Source organism: Pogona vitticeps, chromosome 5 (assembly GCF_051106095.1).
Source record: "Pogona vitticeps strain Pit_001003342236 chromosome 5, PviZW2.1, whole genome shotgun sequence".
Classification (NCBI taxonomy): Eukaryota; Metazoa; Chordata; class Lepidosauria; order Squamata; family Agamidae; genus Pogona; species Pogona vitticeps.
Genome location: NC_135787.1, coordinates 33,211,613 through 33,236,242, shown reverse-complemented (window position 1 = coordinate 33,236,242; position 24,630 = coordinate 33,211,613). Strand labels below are relative to the sequence as shown.

General features: G+C 39.2%; 1 long non-coding RNA gene across 1 annotated transcript in view; it reads left to right on the top strand.

The window, feature by feature from the left end:
- LOC140707781 (uncharacterized) overlaps nt 1-24,630 on the top strand; it is a 126,913-nt gene that overhangs the window by 18,524 nt on the left and 83,759 nt on the right. The window contains exon 3 of the long non-coding RNA XR_012087962.2: nt 7,722-16,102. This is a non-coding gene — a long non-coding RNA (uncharacterized LOC140707781). The remainder of the gene's footprint in view (nt 1-7,721; nt 16,103-24,630) is intronic.

The window sequence follows — 24,630 nt, the reverse complement described above, 5'->3', positions numbered from 1 at the left end:
CCTGTGCCATCCTGAACACACCCAGTGCTGATGGATTTCAGAAGCTAAACAGAGTCAGGCTTGGTTAATTATTGGGTGGGAGACTATCAGGGAATGCCAGGGCTCCCCAGACAGGGCTAAGAAACAATTCTGGAGAGCCACTGCCAGCCAGAGTTGACAGTACTCTTCTGACCCGGTATAAAGCTACTGCCTATGTTCCTATATTATATAGTCTGGTTAGAATGAATTGAGATGTTCCTTTCCTTCACAGACAGAAGAGTTCCTTTCCTTCACTCTGATGCTACTACTTGAGAAAGGGAGGAAGAGAGAAAAAGAGAAAAAGAGAGGAGCATAGTGAGAAGGCAAATTTTCACCATTTTGCCTTCCCTCTGCAGCCTAATCTAACAATCTTAGAATTTAGAAGAATCTTAGAAGGATCATGGAGTCCAGCCTCTGTCAAGGAGGCACAGTGGGGAATTGAACTCATAACCTCAGAGACCAAAACCACTGAGCTATCCAGCACCACTCCTTGCATCTCTTTTCAGGCTCTCTCAGAGAGTTGGACAACAATCACTGCAGGAAGCTCCAGCAGGAGGGACATTGCAGGGAAAATCATCCAGGGTGTACATTGAATAGAGCTCTGCTCATGGGATCTTTTGATCTGACCTATCCCATTTGTAGGAATGGAATAAATTCCATTTATTAGGAATTGTTGACCATTTCTGCATCAAATATCTGTTGATTGCCCATTTGATTAAGTCAGATGAGCGTTGTGCTCAATCCTGGGGATGTCAATACATTTCCAAAATGAATGTATCTTCTTGATACATTTCCAGAGACTTAATTTTAAAAGATAACAAAAAACAACAACAAAGGCCCCAATCCAAAAAAAAAAAATGTTAGTGATATTTCAGTCCCACTGAAATCAAAGGACATATTATCAAGAAATCTGTAGGAGTAATAGATCAGGTTCTGGTGTCAGTAATGGACTGGATGAGGGTGAATAAACTGAAATTTAATCCAGATGAGACAGAGGTGTTCCTGATTAGTCAAAAGGCAGATGAAGGAATAGGGATCCAGCCTGTGCTGGGTAGGGGTGCACTCCCTCTAAAAATATAGGTGTGCAGCTTGGAAGTGCTCTTGGATTCAACTCTGAGCCTAGATGCTGAGGTATCAGCAGTGGCCAGGAGATCCTTTCCAAAGTTAAAACTGGTGTGCCAGCTGCGCCTGTTCTTTTAGAAATCCCATCTGGCCATGGTGACACATTCCTTAGTTACATCTCAGCTGGATTACTGTACTGCACTGTAGGTGCCTCTGGAAAGTGTTTGGAAACTCCAGTGGGTCCAAAATGTCACAGCAAGATTGTTAACTGAGGATGGTTACTGGGAACATATAACTCATGTTATAGCAGCTCCACTGGCTGCTGATCCATTTCAAAATGCTAGCTTTAACCTATAAAACTCTAAATGGCTTGGGTCCAAGCTATCCAAAAAGACTGTGTCTCTCTTTATGAACTTGCCCAGGTGTTGAGATCATCAGGAGAGACCTTTCATTTGGCCACATCACCCTCATAGGTGTGTTTGGTGGAGACAGGGGAGAGGGCTTTTTCTGTGACTGCTCCCAGATTCTAGAACTCCCTCCCACAGGAGGCCAGACTGGTCCCACCCTGCCATCCTTCTCCAAGCAGGTGATGAGCTTTCTCTTCAGGCTTAAGGCTTTCCTTGAAACTACTGGTTGGCCAAAGAGATTTTTAAAAAGATTATTATATTCACTTGTACTTTCAATATTTCTCCTATTTCTACATTTTAATATTGCATTTGTTTAATTCGTTTTTAACATTGTAGTAATTTATTATTTTAGCTTTTCACTTTCTTTTGTTTAACTCTAATTCACCTTGGATCTTTTAGGAGAAAAAGAGCATATAAATATTTAAAATGAATAAAATAAATTAATAATTATTGATAAATTAATTGCAGTGGAACTTTGTTGTGGATATGTTGCCTTGTATTGAGGTTCCCCAGAGAAAACAATACAGCTGTGTACTAGATTTGCAGGCTCCATTCCAATGTTTTTCTGGTTTATGACAATTGCTAGTTCCTGGTGAGAAATCCTTTCCTTGCATATATTTACATATTTTAATTTGTATCAGATGCATATCCACATACAAACACAGATATTTGTTTCCTCTCTAACTGGGCATACACTTCTCATCCGGGTGAGGACTGTTGCCTGTTGTGTTATATGTTTCTTTTCAGATGCCAATAAAGGTTCTTGAGATAGTTGCAACAATGAGAAAGGCAGTAAAGATTAGACTAGAGTAGACTATGTCTAGATGGGCGGCATATAAATGCAATAAATAAATAAATAATACACACAGGAACTGCAACTGTCGCAGCACATGGAGTATTAGTATGTAAGGTTCCTACAACCCAGCTATATCCTCCTTCAGAATACTCTGCTACATCCCAACTTTTCTTGCTTTCTTCTTCCTGAGAGCTGCTGTCGGATATTATTTCATGGCTACTGAACATGCTTAGTGTTCATTGGATTGTTTGGGGTCATCTTCCCTTAAGACATTCAGAAATATGTATATTTCTGATATGTATATATATATATATATGGTCATGTATATATTTGAATTGTACATCTGCAGACTTAGTGATTATTTATTAAATTTACATCCCGTCAAACAGTGGTGCTCAAGACAACTTAGTGTACTCAGATAAAACACAGGTAAAAACACAATTAGAATTAGAATATTAAAACAAAATCAATTAACAATGTAGTGAAAAAGAAAGTTGAAACTCTGGATGAGCCTGCCAATCCTCATGTTGCCTTGCGTTCCAGAGCGACTTGAGTGTGGATGGCACTGTCTTGGCAACCTAAGTTATTTATACTAAAAAAAATGTAGGATTCCACTGACATTTACTGAAGCCAGCTGAGAAGTGGTTAGATGGTTTCCTGTCTCTGCATATAGCAATTTATTAAAAGGGCTGGGCTGTATTCTTAATTCCACAGAATGTAGTGAGAAAAAGTTATTAGGTCATTCAGTCTCTCTCCCTGCCAATACCCAATTACTCCCTATACTCCTTGCCATAAATTTTCTAGTGCTTGGTTAAGATTGCTTAGAGGTCTCACAAGGATTATGGTTTTGGCCATTTGATGGTAGACTTTATACTAAGAATGTCTGGGAAGACTGCAAATGTATTAAACAAATTCCGTAATGAAATTGGCTAAAATTTAATGGAAACTCAGTAGCTGAAGCTATTTTGAATGATAATTCTGTAAAAAATTCTAATAAATGCTGTGAGGACAATTTGAAGTAAAGCAAATCAATTTTAGTACAATACTCCACTTATCTGTTAAAATGAATGACATAGGAGTCAAGTTGACCGTTGTCAACTTGTTACATCTTTATTTCATATTTTTATTATATATTACCTATTTCACTTTTGTTCTCTTTTAACTTTTTATTGTGGGTCACCTAATGGTAACCCCTGAGCACTGTAATAATGTTTGACTCACTCCCACAACATACAACACACTCCTCACCTGTTTTGCTTGTGGTTCTAGCCTTATAACCAGATTCCTTCAAATCCCTTACTAACATGCTCTTCCCCCCCCCACACCCCCATATTTCTTGTAGTTTTTGTGCAGCAAAGTTTTAGTGCTTGTGAGTTTTTGCAGCATCATAACATGTCTTGAGGATTATGACTTCTGCTGCAGGACCATTATGGTAACCTTTCTTCCTTTACTTTTCATCTATGTGAGAGTCGCTAACGGGAAAAATATTGCTCTTGGGGATATGAAAATAGGCTCTGATCTCTATTTGCTAACTATAGTCAATAGGAGTGAATCATTCAGTCACATTAAATCTCTATATAAATCTCTACAGTTGTTGAAATCACAGGATTGAACCAGAAGCATTTTACTATACATAGAGGTATCTCATATAGGGACTTAATAAAAACAGTAGTTTAGATTTGCTTCCTGTCAATGATGTAGTCTCCGATTCTATGGTTCCACAGGGTGGCCACTGGACATTCTTAGGCAGGAAGCCCTATTTCATGTTTAGCCTTAAACTTTGTCTAAGTTAAAGGTGTAAATCTCATAGCCTCTCACTCTTGGAGAAGAAATTTTGGAGTGAAAATTTCTCTTTATTTCTTCCAGTGGCATTAATCTGTGAGATTTTTTTTTTCCTCCTCAGAGAAATCTCATGGGAAATTGTGCAGAATTTCTTTGGAGTTTCATGGTATTTTTTTTTCTGGAACAAATGCCAAGTTGTGCAGGATCAGTACAATTCCTTTGCAGAATGACATCCTTCCTGCACAGGATTCACCCAGAAATGGCAGAAAAAGCACCAAGCGGCACAGGACTATTACAATTCTGGGCACAATGGAATCTTTCCTGCACAAGATTCTCTGAAGACAGCATGAAGTGGTTCAGGATTTTTTCATTTCCTGAACAGGTGAAAATAGAGGTGGGGAAATAAAGACACAAACAAGAATAGAGTCTGAGCCACCTAACCCAGAAATAGTTCCAGATCTTTTCCAGTCCTTTCCTGCTTTGCCTCTGTGATATCACAAGTACCTGCCTCATAGTCTCAAAATCTGGCCTTGAAATCTTGGTGAATGGGATGCTGCAGATCTGGCGACCTTATATTGTTCCCCTTTCAGTAAGAATGTGGCAAGCTTGTTTTCTCACTTGGAAACTCCATCATTGTTTGTTGTGAAATATCGTGCAGACAGAAGGAGTTTCATCTATGTTCATCTGTGCTCTCTATGCAGGACTTCCCTTGAAACTGACCTGGAGACTATAATAAGTGTTAAATGCAACTACCAGGCTGGTGGCGGGTGTGAGTAAATTTGATCACATCTCTTGGGTCTTTGCTGGCCTGCACTCATTAGCTATGACATCCCAGGATACATTCAAGGTTTTAATGCTTACCTATAATAACCTTCACAGTTTGGGACCCCATTACTTGCTGGAGCATCTTTTCCCAAGAATATCATCTACCCATGTCATCAGATCCATGCTTCTCCAGGTCCACATACCAAAGAGGCCAGGAAGACATCCACTAGAAATTTGTCATTCTTGGTTGTAGCATCAGCCCTTTGGAACTGGCTCCTAGTTGAGCGGTACCTGGCTTCTTCCTTACATACCTTTAAGAAGTTGCTGAAGACATGGCTTTCCATAGAGGTCTTTCATAGCAATTTCACATGAATTTGCCACTTGGCCTGTCCACCTTATTATGGGTAACATTCATGTTTTCTTGGTTTTGTGAGGCTCTAAATGATGTTATTTGTTTTTAGGTTTTATTATTGTCATTGTTTGACTTATTGCAATTTCTGTTTGATTTTACCAGTTGCTAGATGTCCAGAATAGTGCCTTGCACTAATGGGGCAGTATAAAAACCTATTAGTTAGTTAGTTAGACAGACAGACAGACAGACAGATAGACAGACAGACAGACAGACAGACAGACAGATTTTCCTTTTTTTTGTAAAGGACAACATTTTGTTGCTACCTGTAGTTATCCAGCATCACTAGTTAATTTTCCTTAAAACTTCGGACCTCTAGCACACACACAAAAAAAGAGATGATGGCCTGTGGACTGAGACTGGAAAGTCCCTCAACTAAAAATGTGGAGAGGGAGTTGTGCCCTTATGAGCTACCAAGAGTAAATAATACTCTTTCCTCATTAAAATTATTAAATTATTTAAGCCAGAGTTATGAACATGGTTAGAGGAAAAGCCTGCCCCTGCCCCAACGTCATCATGTTCTTTATGGTATAGGGACAAATCTGAAAAGGAGAAATTGTAGATATGATTGAGACTTGAGCAGGACTATTCTTCTCTTCAGGCCCTGTACTTTAACCATGAAGAATGCAACCACACAGAGGACATGTGTCTATACACTTCTTATAAGTGTGTTTTTCAACATTGGGTTGAATAATGCTTGAATAGGACCAATGATACAATCTTGATTCTGAATTATTAGTCTGAACAAAATGTAAAACAGGGAACCACAGGATTGTTTGGCAGTATCATTAATGGTCCTAGTTCCAGAGGAACATTCCATGAATAAATGAGTTTTATTGCATTACGTTCATGAAATTTAAGATAACATGAGCATGCTAGGGTGACAATGCAGCCTCCATGTTCACAAATGGCCATTTCCAATTGAAGCAAGTATGACATCAGTGGTCTGATTTGTATGATGTGAATGCATGGAGGTTGTTTGGCTTTTTTAAAAGATAGGAAATGAAGTTTAAGACACCACTGAAAAGTGGAGCTATCTGATCGCACCCACAACCTTTCTTCTCTCTCTATTTATTAGTCATACTGATTTTATTCAACTGATTTAATTTGGGAGGGTGAATTTTCCAAGGCCAAATATAAATCCATAAGTCACTTTTGCCATTCTTGTACTGAATCTAAATGATGCTCTTATTTGAACTTATTTGTTCTCCAGGACTGCTGAATATCTATGTGAGAAAACACACCCTCCTTTTTTTGTCTCTTTCTTTTCCACAGAAAGTTATAACTCTGAAACCCACAGGGGTTATTTTAGCTTCAAGTGACTGGAAAAACCAAGAAGACTTTGTTGTCAATCATGCTTCTCAGAGTAGATATTCAAGGGCATAAAGCCCTAAACGGTTTGGGACCTCAATATCTGGCAGAGCGTCTTCTCCCACCTAGTTCTACCCGAATCACCCGACAAAGCCAGCAGGGAAGGCTGAGGGGCCTAACACCGAGAGAGGACCTGAAAGAAAGAACAAGAAACTGGGCCTTCTCGGCAGTGGCCCCTCAGCTTTGGAACAGCCTCCCTGTGGAAATTTGTCTGGCACCCTCGCTGGATGTTCTTAAAAGCCATTTGAAAACATGGTTTTTCAGGCAGGCTTTCCCTCCTGTCAATTAAACTGTTTTTACTTTTTCTTTACTTTTTCTTTAATCTTTCCATCTTGGCAAGGTTTTTATATAATTTTATATAATTTTTATATAATTGTTAAATTTTTTGATATTTTAATGTTTTAAGATACTGTTTGTTGTGTTTTTATGTATGTAAGCCGCCCCGAGTAGACCTGGTCTAGAGGGGCGGGGTATAAATCGAATTAAAGTCAAGTAAGTAAAGGGATGCTGAATGCTGATAGCCCACCCCTTTTACCTCCCACGGTAGAATTTCCTCAGAGATGCATGTCTCAGCAACAATCAGACAGAGAAGGCATGCTTGCCTATGTGTGTGACTGCATATATAGTTGCCTGAATACCCACCCAAGCTCTGGCACTCACTTGATACATGCCATCTCTTATGCTATCAGCTATGAAAGGGAAAGGGAAATAGGAATTTTGGTCTTGTGCTAAATCCATAAATACTTCCTTATGAGTGCCCTAGACCTTGTACTAGCACAGTGGAGGTTACTGAATACAGGGCTCAGTTTGAAAACTGCATAGGCTGCTGGAGGTTTGAGGGCACAATAAGTGATGCAAATGTAACCTCTAACACAAGCAATGGTCATGGCCATGTCTTCAGTTTTTCAAACCTTATGATTTTGTGGAACAAGGTTTCCCATACTGAGGTATTAATTCAGAAGGTTGAATTGGTCCACTGAATTTCTGGATAAACACAGACTGACATTGTCTGTTCTCATAGGACATGGTTGGCAGGGGGTGGAGTTCAGACAATTACTGAGTTTGTTCAAGCATCTATTAGTAATTTAATCCTTTTGGCCTCTGGTTTCAGGTCTTCCCTCCAGACAGTGAGCATAAATGAAAGGTCAAAATGAAGAACCCAGAGGAGAGTGAAAAGAGAAAACAGAATTTTGCTGGCCAACACTGCATGTTTATGACTGAAAATAAGGTCAAGCGGTTTTGTTACAAACCATAATATTGTCTAATCTGCTTTGGGATGGAAAGAAGGCTCAAAAAAGCTGTATTAAGTGGCAAGAAGAGATTTAAAATGAACTTGCAAACAAAGGAAATTCAAGTTTGTTTGACGGTATTGTTGGCTGTGGAATAAAGCTTGACGACTATCCTTCGTTTGTTTTGGGCTTTCCTCTCTCACGACAGTAAGCAATGTGCTAGGCCTGGAAATGTAACTGGATGGGAGAAAAAAACTAAAATTTCCTTTATGTAGCAACATTAGAAAGTAAAGGACTGGAATATTCTTTATTTCATTTTTAATTGAGATGCTACATTTTGCTGTTGGGAGCACTGGATACTGAAGTACATTTCAATACCTCAGCAACCCTGCTTCTTTGGTGGTGTATCATTTTTAACAGATGAACACACCAGTGTCTATTGGCAAGCTGGAAAAGCAAACAAACCATAGTGGTGGTTTTTAGGGATTTGGAGAGAGGACACATGACTATCAAAACAGAGTCTTAAATTATTTTTATTGAATACAGAAGTATATGGGTTAAGGCAGGCATTTTCTTCCCACAAGAGAAATCTGTCAAGATTTGGAAACAGTTTCCTCATAAGCTATGAAGCTGATCTACAGGAAGTGCCAGACACATATAACATACTTGAGTCAATCTTTTTTGGGTGTGTGTGTGTGTGGGGCTCATGCGTGCCATTCTATTGGAAAGAGCTATAGCTGAGAAGCAGAGCACATGGCTTGTGTGATTCCATTCTCAGAATCTCTGGATAGAGCTAAACCATAAGACTCCTGCCTAAAATCATGGAGAGCCGCTGTCAGTCAGTGTAGATAGTTATGAGGTAGATGACCCAGTACTGTGGTAGAAAATGGTTTCCTATGCTACTTCCAGGATTTTGTGTGCCAGAAAGAGATTTGCGGGAAAATTGGAAGGACAAGTGAGAGCTGGAGCAGCTGTTTCATTTCTCAGCCAGTAACAGAGTTGGGCACCTCCAAGGCTATTTGTGTGACCACCAGCTTATCCCCCAGCCCCCCCCCTCAAAATCCTGGAAGCCTTTAAAAGCAGCATTATACCCGTTGGACATATTACAGCTCTCCCTGCATCCTCTGCCAGTTTTAATACCCCCCTCTAACTTCTCTGAACTGAAAGTTCTTAGCCTTTTTGGTAGTTTCAGAAGCAGAAATAGTTCCTGGTCCAGATCTGCAGAAGCTGCTCACCTCTGGTGTATGTCAGTAAAGGCATGATGTCCAGGCATTACCTTGCAAACCTCACAAGTACACAACAAAAGGAAAACAGATCAGTTAGCATATTTCTTCTAAGAATCTTGAAAACAGAGTTTTTTTTAAATAAGAGAATGATAACTCTCCGTCCACTACACAAAGCACAGTTTCTTGAATGCCTGTATTTCCATTTTAACCATTTCCTTTGTACCATCTTTAATTTAGCAGGAGAGGACACGCTTGTTACACTATCTAACCAATGAAAGAGGTGAGAGATGCTGAATGAATACTAATTTCTTCTTCAAAAAGGCTGGCACTCAAACATTTTCATTGCCTGCTTATTCCATTCAATAATAAGACACATTGGTGGTTTCCCCTGAATTGTATATGTTGGCTCTTAGATCTGACAGGCCTAATTTACAGAGCATGAGGGATAAACCAGACTCCTTGGTTACTTCTGGATTAAATGGAAGATGTCTTGGCTGTATGTACTTGATACCATGGGCTTATTTGGAGCATGTTGCCAAAATGGCTCACGAATGACCCATATTACTTTATTTTCACGATATTAGAACAAAATGGAATGCTTCTTGATGTAGGCTTACTGCAAAATAATCCCATGAAATAAAGAAAGTGGATAATCAAGATTCAGGGGAACAAGCTTGCTAGTAAACTGATATTGCAATTATTAAAAAAGCTGAGTATGATTTTGAAATGTGTCAAACTGTAATTTTCCAGTGTTTATGTTGATGTTTCACCAGGCAATTGCAGTTCTATTTACACTTCATGTTGTTGCCTGCCATTTTAAAATTTGGGGGAAAGAAGTTGGCTGCATATTTATGTTAAATGAATATATGGAAAATAGTTCAGTTATCTCATTTAAGCAAAATTTAGACCTAGGCTCACTGACTGAAGACATCTATTTCAGCTTTGCTTTCCATTGTTGTTTCACTGTATACCCTTTTACCCAATTTTCTCTGAATTATTTGGGAAGATTAGCTTCTGTTCATTTTATTCTCTCTCTCTGTCCTTTTTAAATTCTCAGTGGAATTTTTCAAGATTAGTCTCGGTATATGTCTTGAGAATGACATCCCTTGTGTAGATGTTGTCAAGACAGCTGATGAAATGGTTAAGTGATACCAGGAATCTACAATGTCTCAGTTACTGAAAATGAGTAGAGAGAACAAACCTATTCTCAGTGGCCTTATGGGAAAGAGACAATTAGACACACTGAATGCATATGTACACCTAAGAGCATGTCTCCTTTGTCCCTAACTGTAAAGTTGTGTCAAAACCTACAGGATTTAACCCACTGAGTGCTTCTAGAAAAATGCATCCATTTCAAGAGATCACTGGGTTCCTGTGATCAGATAAGACTATAAAACTGCCAGAAGAAGAGACATTTGGATTTTGCTCCTTAGCTCTATTTCCCATGCTCACGTGATCCCCTGTCATCCAAAGATTTATGAATGTGACTTGAGTAATCTGGACCACACATCCTTTTTTTTGGGGGGGGGGGGGTTGAGACCCACATTTGAAGACTTGCCAGATGTCAACCTTGCTCTCAAGGGTCTCCATTTGAAAGGATGTTCAGTCCAAATCTGGTATGAAGATGCCAGGGGTGGCCTGTGGACCAGGGCAAGAGGTGTGTTTTCCCCAAAACTTTCATGGAAAGGCACTTCTGCCCTGGTCGTGAGCTACCCTCAGAAATAGACAAGCAGACCAGAGACTGCTAAGTTTCCCACTTGGCCAGCATATTCAGCAAGTATGCTTGCATGAGATGCACTGTTTAAATTGTAAAAACTAATTTCTAATGTTGCTTCTCATGTATAAATTAACACACACTAGTTAATGCAAACCATTTTCCTCTTTTTTCCATTGTCCTCTCTGACAATGTACAAGTAGCATCCATCCAATTGTACATTACCAACAAGTACACCTTCCCCCTGTCATCCATCTTTACCCCTGAGTAATGGCAAGCTGGAATTTCCACCTGAACCATTTAGTCCAGGAGAAACATGGCACAAATGGGAGCCATCATTTGTGTCTGTCGTTAGTATTGTTCCCTAGAGCAGTGGTCTCCAACCTTGGGCCTCCAGATGTTCTTGGACTTCAACTCCCACAAATCCTGGCCAGCAGAAGTGGTGGTGAAGGCTTCTGGGAGTTGTAGTCCAAGAACATCTGGAGGGCCAAGGTTGGGGACCACTGCCCTAGAGCACCATGGGTGCTTCAGACTGCATTTGAAGGTGGCACTACACATTATTAGTTACCTTGCATAGACCAAGATAGACAAATACTGTATAGACCTCATGACAATGAATCAGTGTTCAGACTTCTGTGTGTCTAAATGTTCATATGAATTTTTTTCTGTGCACAGTGCAGATTGTTCCCAGACACACTCATTTTGATTATAACTCTTTGCCCTTTCAACATAAATGATGTATAATATAAGAACAACAGTCATGTTGCCTTCATACCAGAGAGGCCCTTGTGTGATTAATATAAACATGCTCTAAAGGCCCCACAAGCAAGTATGCCTAAGTGAAATATGCCACTAAGAAGCTATTTTTTCTTTCTGTGTGCAGCATCAGAAAATGATGAGAATAAAGAAGTGGGAGACAAGCATTCTTTATTAAGTAGCTAGAAGGTCTCAAATCTCCACATCTTGGTTGAAAGAAGGAGGAAATTCTCAACCTATTGCTCATACAACTCTAAGCATCAACAAAAATGCCTTGTGATCTTTAATTACACTGCATTATAAGCATGACAGAACATTAAAGCAGTCTAAACTTTAAATATGTGCACATTCTGGACTATCAATGCAGCACACAAGACTGCATTCAAAACTCTAAAGCACAACATTATTATTGAATCCTAAATAGAAAATGCTATTCACAACATATTTGCAAACAAACTGGAGACATCATTTTCTAGACTACACAGAGACTTAAACCATTGAGCTTTTCCAGCATTAAGTGCTTGTTAATTCCCACTGGTTGAAATCCTGTTGCTCAGTTCTACATATCCAGTGGTGATGATGTCAACATCAGTGGCAAATCACTGCTGATTAAAAGCTTCCTTCAGCAATTTTGAGGTACATGCAACACTGTTGCATTGTGTAGAAGTCATACGTGCTCTTAAATTGTCTTTCATCAGTAGTGATTTACCATTGACCATGATATCATTACTGTTGTGTATGTAGAGCACTGTAACAGGATTTCAGACGCTTATTTCATGTTTATTCTTTAATATGTAGTTAAATTTGTTTCACTAAAATCAATGGCTATGTCTGGAGTTTACCCTACACGCCTAAGGAAGATGAAATCAATGAGATTAATCATTCTTTTTGACAGAATTCCATCTTTAAAGCACTTATCTTGGGTTAAATACCTCTAGATATTTTGACATATTTACCATGCCTTCACTCTTTCCCAACATCAGCGAGTCTTCTCTTCTCATGAGATGGCCAAAGTATTGAAGCCTCAGCTTCAGGATCTGTGCTTCCAGGGTTGATTTCTTTAAAAATGGATAGGTTTGTTCTATTTGCAGTCCAGGGGACTCGCAAGAGTCTCCTCCAACACCACAATTCAAAAGTGTAAATTCTTTGGTGATCAGTCTTCTTTATAGTTCAGCTCTCAATTCCCTACATCGCTACTAGAAAAACCATAGCTTTGACTATAGGGACCTTTGTCAGCAAGGTGATGTCTCTGCTTTTTAAGATGCTGTCTAAGTTTGTCATCACTTTCCTCCCAAGTAGCATGCGTCTTTTAATTTTGTGGCTGCTGTAACCATCTGCAGTGATCATGGAGCCCAAGAAAGTAAAATCTGTCACTACCTCCATATCTTCCGCTTCTCTTTGCCAGGAGGTGATGGGACCAGTGGCTATGATCTTAGTTTTTTTGATGTTGAACTTCAGACCATTTTTGTGCTCTCCTCTTTCACACTCATTAAGAGGTTCTTTAATTCCTCCTCACTTTCTGCCATCAGAGTGGTATCATCTGCATATCTGAGGTTGTTGATATTCCTTCCGGCTATCTTAATTATGGCTTGGGATTCCTCCAGTCCGGCCTTTCGCATGATGTATTCTGCATATAAGTTAAATAAACAGGCAGACAATATACAGCCTTGTCGTACTCCTTTCCCAATTTTGAACCAATCAGTTGTTCCATATCCTGTTCTAACTGTTGCTTCCTGTCCCACATATAGATTTCTGAGGAGGTAGATAAGGTGGCCAGGCACTCCCATTTCTTTAAGAACTTGCTGTAGTTTGTTGTGGTCCACACAGTCAAAGGCTTTTGCGTAGTCAATGAAGCAGAAGTAGATGATTTTCCGGAACTCTCTGGCTATCTCCATAATCCAGTGCATTTTAACAATTTGGTCTCTAGTTCCTCTGCCCCTTCGAAATCCAGCTTGTACTTCTGGGAGTTCTTGGTCCACATACTGCTGAAGCCTACCTTGGAGGATTTTGAGCATAACCTTGCTAGCGTGTGAAATGAGTGCAATTATACGGTAGTTGGAGCATTCTTTGGCACTGCCCTTCTTTGGGACTGGGATGTAGACTGATCTTTTCCAGTCCTCTGGCCACTGCTGAGTTTTTCAAACTTGCTGGCATATTGAGTGTAGCACCTTAACAGCGTCCTCTTTTAAGATTTTATATAGTTTAACTGGAATGCCATCACCTCCACTAGCCTTGTTGTTAGCCATGCTTTCTAAGGTCCACTTGATTTAACTCTCCAGGATATCTGGCTCAAGGTCAACAACCACACTATCTGGGTTGTCCGGGACATCCAAATCTTTCTTGTATAATTCCTCTGTGTATTCTTGCCACCTCTTCTTGATGTCTTCTGCTTCTGTTAGGTTCCTCCCATTTTCGTCCTTTATCATGTCCATCTTTGCACAAAACGTTCCTTTAATATCTTCAATTTTCTTGAACAGATCTTTGGTTTTTCCCTTTCTATTATTTTCCTCTATTTCTTTGCACTATTCATTTAAGAAGGCCTTCTTGTCTCTCCTTGCTATACTTTGGAAGTCAGCATTCCATTTTCTGTAACTTTCCCTATCTCCCTTACATTTTGTTTCCCTTCTCTTCTCTGCTATTTGTAAGGCCTCATTGGACAGCCACTTTGCTTTCTTGCATTTCCTTTTCTTTGAGATGGTTTTTGTTGCTGCCTCCTGTACAATGTTACGAGCCTCTATCCATAGTTCTTCGGGCACTCTGTCCACCAAATCTAGTTCCTGAATTTTTTTCTTCACTTCCACTGTGTATTCATAAGGGATTTGGTTTAGATTATACCTGACTATCCCAGTGGTTTTTCCTACTTTCTGAGGGGCTCATCTTCCAGCATCATATCTTTTAGCCTTTTGTTTCTGTTCATGGGGTTTTCTTGGCAAAGATACTGGAGTGGCTTGCCAAATCCTGGTCCAGGTGGATCGCGTTTAGTCAGAACTCTCCACTATGACCTGTCTGTCTTGGGTGTCTCTGCGCGGCATAGCCCATAGCTTCTCTGAATTACTCAAGCCCCTTCGCCACGACAAGGCAGCAATCCATGAAGGAGTGCTGCCTTGATCCATGAAGGAGTGCCTATATAGTAGAGTATTAAAAAGAATATTCTTGGAGCAGTTTACATTTTATCAGTAATCCATGAGCCTAACCAAAGAGAAACATCAGATACCATGCACCTTAGGTATGGCAGCATAACTATACTTATGCTTATTATTTAATTATTGAAAATGTTTTATCTTCCTTATTTTATTTTATGTTGTATATCTCATGATAGATGTCTCATAATTTTATCTGCATTTAAAATCTGAACAGATGTTCCTATGTGTTAGTGGTGGCTTGGTAGGTTGCTTGTAATATTCAGATTTCCTGATTCCAGTAGTGTTGCACTTAACGTATGCTATGCATTTTATGAAGGAAAAGGAAGGTGTTGAAAAAGCCATCAATTTGTGAGAATGAGATATTCACAAGAAGGGCATACCACGGATAGTATGGTTTTATTACTACCGCTGCTGCTACTATTACTAATTACCAATCAAACAGTACAACCAGTTATACATCTCAAATATGTTTAAGGCCAATATACTTTTCATGTTAGTAGTAAATTCTCTTTTTTGTTCGTAATTCTTCTCTTGAATACCTCAAGTAGGAAAAGTCTTTCCTTGGGAGACAACTTTGTAGGAGTTGGCTGTTTAATACCACAGACTCCCCATATGTAATCTCTGGTGTAAACTGAACAATAAATTGTGTGTAAAGTGTGCCCTTGAGTCATATGCTGAAGACTAAGGGTCTAGGTAAAGGCAAATGACTTCTTATTTTGACGAACAATGCATCTCCAGATGACAGAGATTATGTACAAATATAGAAATCTTAAAGTACCGTCCAATGTTTCCTGACGAAATGGCTCCCTTTATTAAAAAGTCTTGGCTGCCTATAAAAAGCATAACCTGATTAGGTAACAATTTGGTGAAAAACATCTGGCTTGGAAATGGAGAATCCTTGAGATCAATATCAGCTTGGAAATGGAGGATGCCATCAATTTTGCTGAATGGTGGGAGTCTTCAAACCTCCAAGAAAAGTAAGATTAATTATGGTGAAAATAAACCAGCTTGGGGAAAGATCATAAAAATGTCAGAAGTTAAGCGTGATCAAAAACATGCTGAGAGTGTACTGGCAAAAAGAAAGCATAGCAAGGGTTGTAGTGTCTAACAAACAACTGTTCCATGTAGGAAACATTTAGGTTTCTATGGGCTGCGAGGAATTGCAATAAATTACTGACATCACATAAAAACAGGGGGGAAAGCATAGTTACTACGCTGCTTATAAAGTTAATCTCCAAACCATATACTCTGAAGTACTTCTAATTCAATCGATAGAAATACGTGGTTTGATGACTGAAGCCAACGACAACAAGCTGTCATGGAGGCTGGTGGGGGTGGGGGTACAGGGAGAAATTACCACAGAAACTTACTCTAAAGCACAAGTCGTTGGAATACACGCCACATGATTGGATATTAGCTGTGAGGTAAGTTATTTCCGGCACAGGAATGATTAGCAATATTCATTTCTGCTCTGGGCTTTTGAGAATTGTTCTTGTGAAGGTTCACCGTTCTTGAATATAGTCAAATATAAATATGGATCAAAATGTATTTTTTTGTTATCACAGGAAAATAGCAGCTTATGAAGCTGCATTATACTGAGTCAGCTCATTGGTCTATCTAGTCCAACAGTCTCTTGAGCAGTTCTCCCTTGTTTCAAGCAGAATTCTTTCCTGTCTTTATCTGTATATCTCTGATACTACCTGATAGTGCCCCATCTACATAATAATCAGGGCTGACATTAATTAGTTTCTGAAATCAGACAACATTAGGTGCAATTCATGGTATCATGATGGTAACCCATGATATTTATGTTCTGGCTATAAAATCTCCAACCCACCCAAAACCCATGTTGTTATGTGCCATCATGTTGCTTCTGACCTCCCTATGGTAATCCTATGAATTCGCAATCTCATAAAAATCTTGCTTCTCACAGATCTATCTGCTCAGCCCTTGCACATTCAAGAGTCTAGACCATGGTTTCATTGTTTGAATCACTCCATCTTTTATTTGGTATCCCATCCCCCCTTGTTGTCTTCAACTTTTCCTGACATAAGCATATGAAGAATGCAATCATGCATTGATATGCCACTTGTTTTGTTTTCTCTGCATCAAACTAGCAGGAGATTCAGAACAGAACAGATAATTAATTTATGGAATTCACTGTGACAACATGTACTGTTGAACACCAGATTAGATGGCTTTAAAATGGAACTGGACAAAACTATGGATAATAAGTTATTGTAATGCAACCTTCAGGTGCAGATTTAACATGTTACTGGATGCCAGTTAATGGGATATCAAACTGGGAGAGGGTTCTTGGCTATATGTTTTACTTATGAGCTTCCTAGTGGGATCTATACAGTGATTATATGACACAGGACACTGAATTACATGGGTGTTTGATCCAGCACAACAATACAATTCTTAATTCTTATTTTGTTATTACAGTGAATAGCAGGCTAATCATTTGGGTAGATAAATGAAAGATAGAAAGGAGTCAAATTAATTATGTGCCATCAAATCCGTTCCCCTGTATGCAAATCCTGCCAAGATTTTTTAGGCATAAAATGCTCACAAAGCAGTTTAATAAAATCTTCTTTTAGTGGCTCTCTGGAATATGCAGCTTGATCAAGGCAGACACATACTGTATCACTACTGGCAACTCACATTACAGTACAGATGATCTCACTTGATCCTGTCTTAGGAGACACAGTGAATGCAGTCAGGCACTACAATCCACTGAGCTATAGCAGCCCTGTAGAAAGGAGACTGATAAGCATTATTCATTTCCATGTACCCTCTCCCTTAGCATAGGTAGTAGAGTTCCGCAAGTTTGCTGGTGCAGTCTCCATTTTGCTATCTCTCAACAGTGCAGGAGAATGTATCAAGCCAGTGACTGAGGGAAGAAGCTTTTGCATGCACAGCAGGAGAACCGGCTAAGAAGGCATTCTCCTATGCATGGGTTGCAGTGACTGACCTGCTGAGAAATGTCTGCATCAGCTCTCAGAATGATATTGAGCAAAATTGTATTTTCAGAATTCATACTCAAATGTCACTTTAGCACTGCAAAAACTAAAAGAGGGGAAGAGCAGAGCAGAAAAATGAGTGAAAGGAGAAAGCCTGGGAGAACAATACCAACAGCAATCCAGGCATGATAGCTGAGACACTGGCTGAAATCCTGTTGCACTGTTATGGAAATAGCTTTTGGCAATGAATTGTTGCAAATTAATCAGTCTTGTCGACATTATATGTTGCATGTCTACAGAGATTTCCTAACTTGTGGCAATTCACTTACAAAAGTTATGCAATTAGGATAACTGCGCAACAGGATTTCAACCACTGAATTTAAACATTCAGCCGCATCTTTAAAGGACAATAATGGAACACAGCTTTCCTGGATACAGTTTTAATGTTGTGGCATAAAGCAAATTATCTTTTCAGTAAAAATATATATAATGTTTTCTATTCTACCAGTCATTGAATTTGTGGCTGGTATGTGACTACCCATGTTTTCAATATTCTCAGACACCAAAGGGGTTTGGACTCTGAAATTGGATTTGAATCTGAGTATTCCCTTGTGTACTGTATGTTTGCATAGAAGGGAAAAAAGACCCCAAGATGCTGAAGAACAATATTCATTCAAAATCGAGATCAGATTTTTGTTTCCCAGGGCCATAGGTAATGTGCAAGATCTAATCTGGCATCTTGCATGTCTCTGTCTAGGTAAGTAATTAGACATGGATGCCTTTTACAGTTTGCTTAAATGTCATGGAAAAAAATTCAAATGCAGCTTTTCTAGTGTTTACAATTAATTCTTGAGCAATAAATCAGGTTCCTAGAACAGGCTGCACTGGAGTCCTTTTCTGACTTCACATTTGGTTAATACAACTAATTGAAAAAAACGTCCTTGCTCATATACTGAATTTGTCTGAGTGACTGTGTTTTTTGTCATTATTGGATATGATGCAAGAACAATACAGTTCTAAGAGATATTTAAGATACTGTAGAATTACTGTGAGTATTGAGAAGTACCCATTGTTTTTCTGATATTATGGTATTCATGGATTATCCCATGAAGCTTATCGAAATCAGGAGTTTATCATTTCTGGAGAAGCTCAGTGGATCCTATGTGAATGAAAAATAAACTTGATTGAGCATGCCCTAATTCAGGGGTCTCCAACCCCCTGGGCTGAGGACTGGTATTGGTCCATGGCCTTTGAATGACCAGGCTTCTGAGACAGATCTTCGAGGGCCGAAGGAAAGTGTGCGCACTCCTGCCCACACACATGCAAGCATACGCGCATGCTTGTATGCACACCCCAGATGCACAGATGCCTGCCTGCCTGCCCCCTGCATGCACACACACATAGGCTCACCCCCAATGCATGCACAGACACACACATGCCCCCTGTGCACCCACATGCTTGCACGCACAGATGCACAGACAAACGCATGAATGCCCCCACATGCAAAGATGGACAGACGCCGCCACCCCCACCCCCAAGTCCTTGGGAGAATGGTCTTGAAGTAAACTGGTCCCTGGCATTAAAAAGGTTAGTGACCACTGCCCTAATTCATGGAACTCCCTACCACAAGATGAGGGTGGCCATGATCTTAGATGGATTTAAAAGGAGATTACAAAAATTCATGGATGTTGACAATCAGAGCTCTTTTGAGTCAGATTCTGCCTGTAGATATTGCAAATCTGCCAAAAATGTGGAGCAAATGCTGACTCCCTTACTAAGATTCCAATTAAAACTGTCCATCTTTGCAAGGCCAGAAAATGCATCAAGGATTCTTCAAACCCTTTGAGAACTCTTGGCTCCCATTCGTGGCGTAGAGAGACTAGGAGAATGTTGGGTATGTTAAGTGCATAAAGACTGTGTTTTAATCAATTGTTTATGTTTTAAATTTGATTTAACTCATAACTTTAACATATTATGAAACATTTTCAACATTACAAACAGGAATCAATCCTGAAATTGGGCTGAGGTGATGTTTATTATATTATCAGGAAAATGCTGAACTTTGTAATGATCACAGAATAATAAGCTTAATAAACAATAGTGTGGAATTTACAAGAAGCATGAAGGCAGAGCAAGAGGCAGGCAATTTAGATTCAGAAGAGGTTTGACATCCTGGGAAGCATTTTCTGTGTACATGTATGTGGGAGAGGTGCAGTAACATGAATATATATTCTGTGCTTTATTAACAAGAAGAAAGACTTTTGACAAGCTCCACATGGATGGAACTATTGGTAAACAAAGATATTGATTCACTAGATATTTATATAAATTGTCAACTTCTACTGACAGCAGAAACCTGTAGTAGAAGTTGAAGATAACAGAAGATACAGAGATATGAAGAAAAATACAAGGAAGTACGGTCTCACCACTGCTTTTCAATCTGTATTCCAAGGATATTTTAGGAAAGCATTTGCTGGGTGCCTGTTTAGATTATCTGCAATAGTTACTCAATGATTTATTTATTTATTTATTTATTTATTTATTTATTTATTTATTTATTTATTTATTTATTTATTTATTTATTTATATAGACCCCATCTTTCTCCTTCAAGAGGACTTACATCATTGAAGGACAATATTTAAAGTTAAAAACAATAAGTATAAAAAGGTGGCTAACATCATCAAAAGACTACTTAAAGCTAAAAAATAAGTATACAAATACTAAAAATGATTAAACAAATAGCAAGAAATGGTAAACAAAAGCAATACTAAAAACACATTCAAAGCAGTAAGGCACAACAACCCATTTAAAAATTGCACTCAGGCAGCCAGTCACTGTGGAAAAAACTTGCTTGATGAGAAGGGTTTTTGCCTGCTTGCTGAAGTCAAAGAATTAAGTAATAAACATGGTCTAAAAGTGAATATTAAGAAATCCAAATTGATGGTAATCAATAATACGCTGACTGCTCAAGAAACATAGTTAAAGATCCAAAATGAAAATGTGGAGCATTTTGACAAATATAGGTATCCTGGAATTTGCTTTAATGAATTGTGGAAACATAGCCGTGAAATAAAATTTAGAATAGACATTGCCTGGGACAGTTTCCTTAAGATACAGCATGCAGCAAAAAGTTAAAATTGACTTTGAGAATGCATATTGTATGGTACTTCATATTCTCAGTCCAGAGCTGTAGCTAGCTAATTATACACTTGAGGCAAGAATATAAAATTGTACATACATACCCTGCTCTTTGTGGCTCTCTAAAAAGAGCAGGGAAATCAGGGGAGAAGGCAGTGTGTAGCCACAAACTTCAGGAAGTATGAAACTCACAATACTCAGTTCAATTTGAATTTATATATCTTAAGCACTCATTCCCTACCTGGATTAACTGGCCAAGTACTTTGTTTTAAAGTTAATATATTAATACATTATTCAGACTGGTTATGGATGGGAGGAACCAGTAAAGATAGTAGCATACTCATGATTTCCTAACAGCCCAATGAATGTTATGTCATGCAAATACAAGTTTTTAAAAATCCAAGATGTTTTCTGCTTTCATACATCATCCCTCTTAACAGATAAATAATGGGAACCATTGAGTTCTCCAGTGATTGTTTTTCATGCAGACTATAAATAAGAAGTAGTAAACAGAACAATAAGAAATCAAATTTTATAAACTAAAAGAATCCTGCAGAGTAACAAAGCAGACATATCATGTTTTGAGTACTCAGTCTACAAAACTGAATATTGAGGGGAGTATCATGAAAGGCACAGCATTCAAGCTGAGTGATTTCCAAAGCACATTCCATCATCACAAGTAAAATGAAATGCCAACGTTCTGTTATTTTTATTATTCTACAGAGAACATCACCTCATTTCCCCCCTTCATCTTGTGTGCTTTTTTGGTTCTGTGATTGCATGTTTGTGGTACTCATTAGTATTCATAGAGTCTAGAGAGCCACATGCTCTTTTTTTTTTTTGTAGCAAGGAAAGAAGCTCAACCAACTTTGAAATAACTAAATGTCACGACCTACAATTAAGAGACAACTGGGTTTGACCTTTAACCTCTGTGTTCTTTATTTCCACCTGCCGTGCAACAGTGGAATTGAATCACCACAGAAAGTAATTAGTATTTGGAACCTTCTACCTGAGGAAAGAAAGCATCACTGTGATCCTGTCTCAGACATTTGAAGTGTGCTGTACAAGGAATAAAGCTATTGAACATGTTAGGGCTTACTTCTAAATAGAGATTGCACTATATTTTTTCATAGTTTTGTAGCATTTAAAAACTTACAGTATTTGAATTGTTGTAAGCTGCCTTGGGTCCCCTATGGGGAGAAAGACAGCATATATATAAAATAAAATGGAGAGGGATGGTTGAGCTATAATATAGAGTTATGTGAACAATAGAACACATGTACGGGAAGATATTCCACCTCTCCTAGTTTAAGCATGTAGAGTCATCCACTGAAACTAAACAGTGGCAGCTTTAGAATACACAAAAGAATGTACTTCTTCACACAGCATACAGTAAAAAAATACACTATCACAGTTTGTTTAATGGTGGTTACCAGTTTAGATGGCTTTAAAAGAAGATAAGAGAAATGGAAGAAGGTTATTGTTATCTATGAGTATTAGTCATAGAGGCTCATATAGTCAGCTGTACCAGAGGCAGTTTTCCTCTCCATGTAGCATTTTGGGAAGCATGAGCAGGAAGATGGTATGTATCTATATCCTGCCGGTGGGCTTCTCTTTACTATGAAAATTAACACTAAGGCACACTAAAGCACAATAAAAATGTGTCATGACATAGCACAGTGCTCTAAATCCTGCAAGGCTTCATCTTATACACCTGAATCAGAGATGAGAAGAATATTTGAAAAAATTCCTCACTTGCAGAGATTTTTCAAGTCTTGCCACGCTGACGTTTCGCACCAAGACTTTCTCGGCACCAACAAGATTTCTTGGGTACTGGAAAAATAAGCCCCCCATTCTCTTTGTTTTCTCCTATTTTTTCTCCAGTTTTTTTACATGAGAAACTGCTAGTTTCTGCACTGCGCCTTCCAAAAGAATCATGGGCAGGAAAACATACCATTTTGCATAGCAATAATTCTTGGCAAAAACCCTAAACAAAAATCGAAAACATCCAGTGAGATTTCTTGGGGGACTTGTGCAAATAAATCTTGCTGTGAAACAAAAACAAACTTTTTTCTCAGTTTCTTTGTGAGAATGAGAGGCTGTAAGGGTCACACCTTCCTTATGTTGTAGTGAACATTGTTGAAAGAGGTGTGATTAGACTAGTGCACAATTTAATCATTGGTGGTAATGTTCAAAAGTGTTTTGGGAAAAGATTGCTGATGAGGACTAGTGGGAATACCCTTCCTTTAGACCAGTAGCAACCCTTAAAGATACATCCCTCCATTTTGAACTTCAATCTTAATTATCCTGGGTTCCAGAGATTTGCTAAAGTCTATTCAGAAGCAAGGTCATCTAGTGCTTGTAACTGGATGGTTCCAAAGTAACCACTTACACAGCAGTTACAGTTAGTTAGGCATCCTTCAGTCTCAAAAGACTATGGTAACGTGCTCTGTATGGAGGACTTGGAACAGCATCTAGTGTGGCTGAGAAGGCCAATTCGAGAGTTACAATCTTTTCCACATTGAAGACAGATACAATCTGTCCCCTCTCCAGCTCTCTTCAAATTGGGAGAGGCCGTGATACACCTCCTACCTCCAGGCTGAATACTCAGGTGTCAAGGTTTCCCATCTGTTGAGGTCCATTCCTAACACCTTCAGATCCCATTTACAGATATCCTTGTATCACAGCTGTGGTCTCCCTCTGGGGCAATTTCCCTGCACTAATTCTCCAAACAGGAGGATCTTTTGGAATCCAACCATCAGCTACTCTCACAACATGCCCAAGTCAACTTAGATGTCGCTGTTTCAGTAATGTATGCATGCTAAAAATTCCAGCTCGTTCTAGGGCTACTGTATTTGGAACTTTGTCCTGCCAGGCGATACCAAAAATGCATCATAGACAATGCTTATGGAACGCGTTCAGCTTCCTCTCCTGCAGTGCACAAAGGGTCCAGGACTCACTGCAGTACAGGAGTGTGCTCAGGACACAGGCTCTATAGACCTGGATCTTGGTATATGCCGTCAGCTTTTTATTATTAAGCCATACTCTCTTTCTGAGTCTAGAGAACATGGTAGTTGCTTTGCCAGTGCATTTATCCAGCTCAACATCTAGGGGGAGAGTGTCAGAGATCATTGAGCCAAGGTACACAAAGTCATGAACAACCTCCAATTCTTGTGTGGAGATGGTAATAGAGGGAGGTGAGTCCACACCCTGACCTATGACTTGTGTTTTCTTCAGGCTGATTGTTAATCCAAAGTCTTGGCAGGCCTTGCTAAAATGATTCATGAGTTGTTGGAGGTCTTCAGCAGAGTGGGCAACAATGGCTGCATCATCAGCGCAGAGGAAGTCCCGCATGCATTTCAGCTGGACTTTGGTCTTCGCTCTCAATCTAGAGAGATTAAAGAGCTTTCCCTCTGATCTAGTCCAGAGATAGACACCTTCTGTTGCAGTTCCAAAGGCATGCTTCATCATGACAGCAAAAAAGATCCAAAACAGGGTGGTGGTAGGACACAGTCCTGTTTCACTCCACTTCACATGTCAAAGGGATCTGATGTTGAGCCATCAAACACTACAGTGCCCTTCATTTCCTCATGAAAGGACTTGATGATGTTAAGGAGTCGAGGTGGACACACAATCTTGGGAAGGATTTTAAAAAACACAGCAGTGAACCAATAAAAATCTTAGAGAGACTGTGATTATTTTATGAATTGACTCAGCAAATGCAGGAAGCAAGGAAACCTGTTTTAAGAAACATATTATGGTGACATCACTGCCATAAATTTCTCCTGCGAGGAAGCTATGTTGCTATGTCTCAGGGCACCAGCAGTTGCTGGTGCAGAGTTTTATT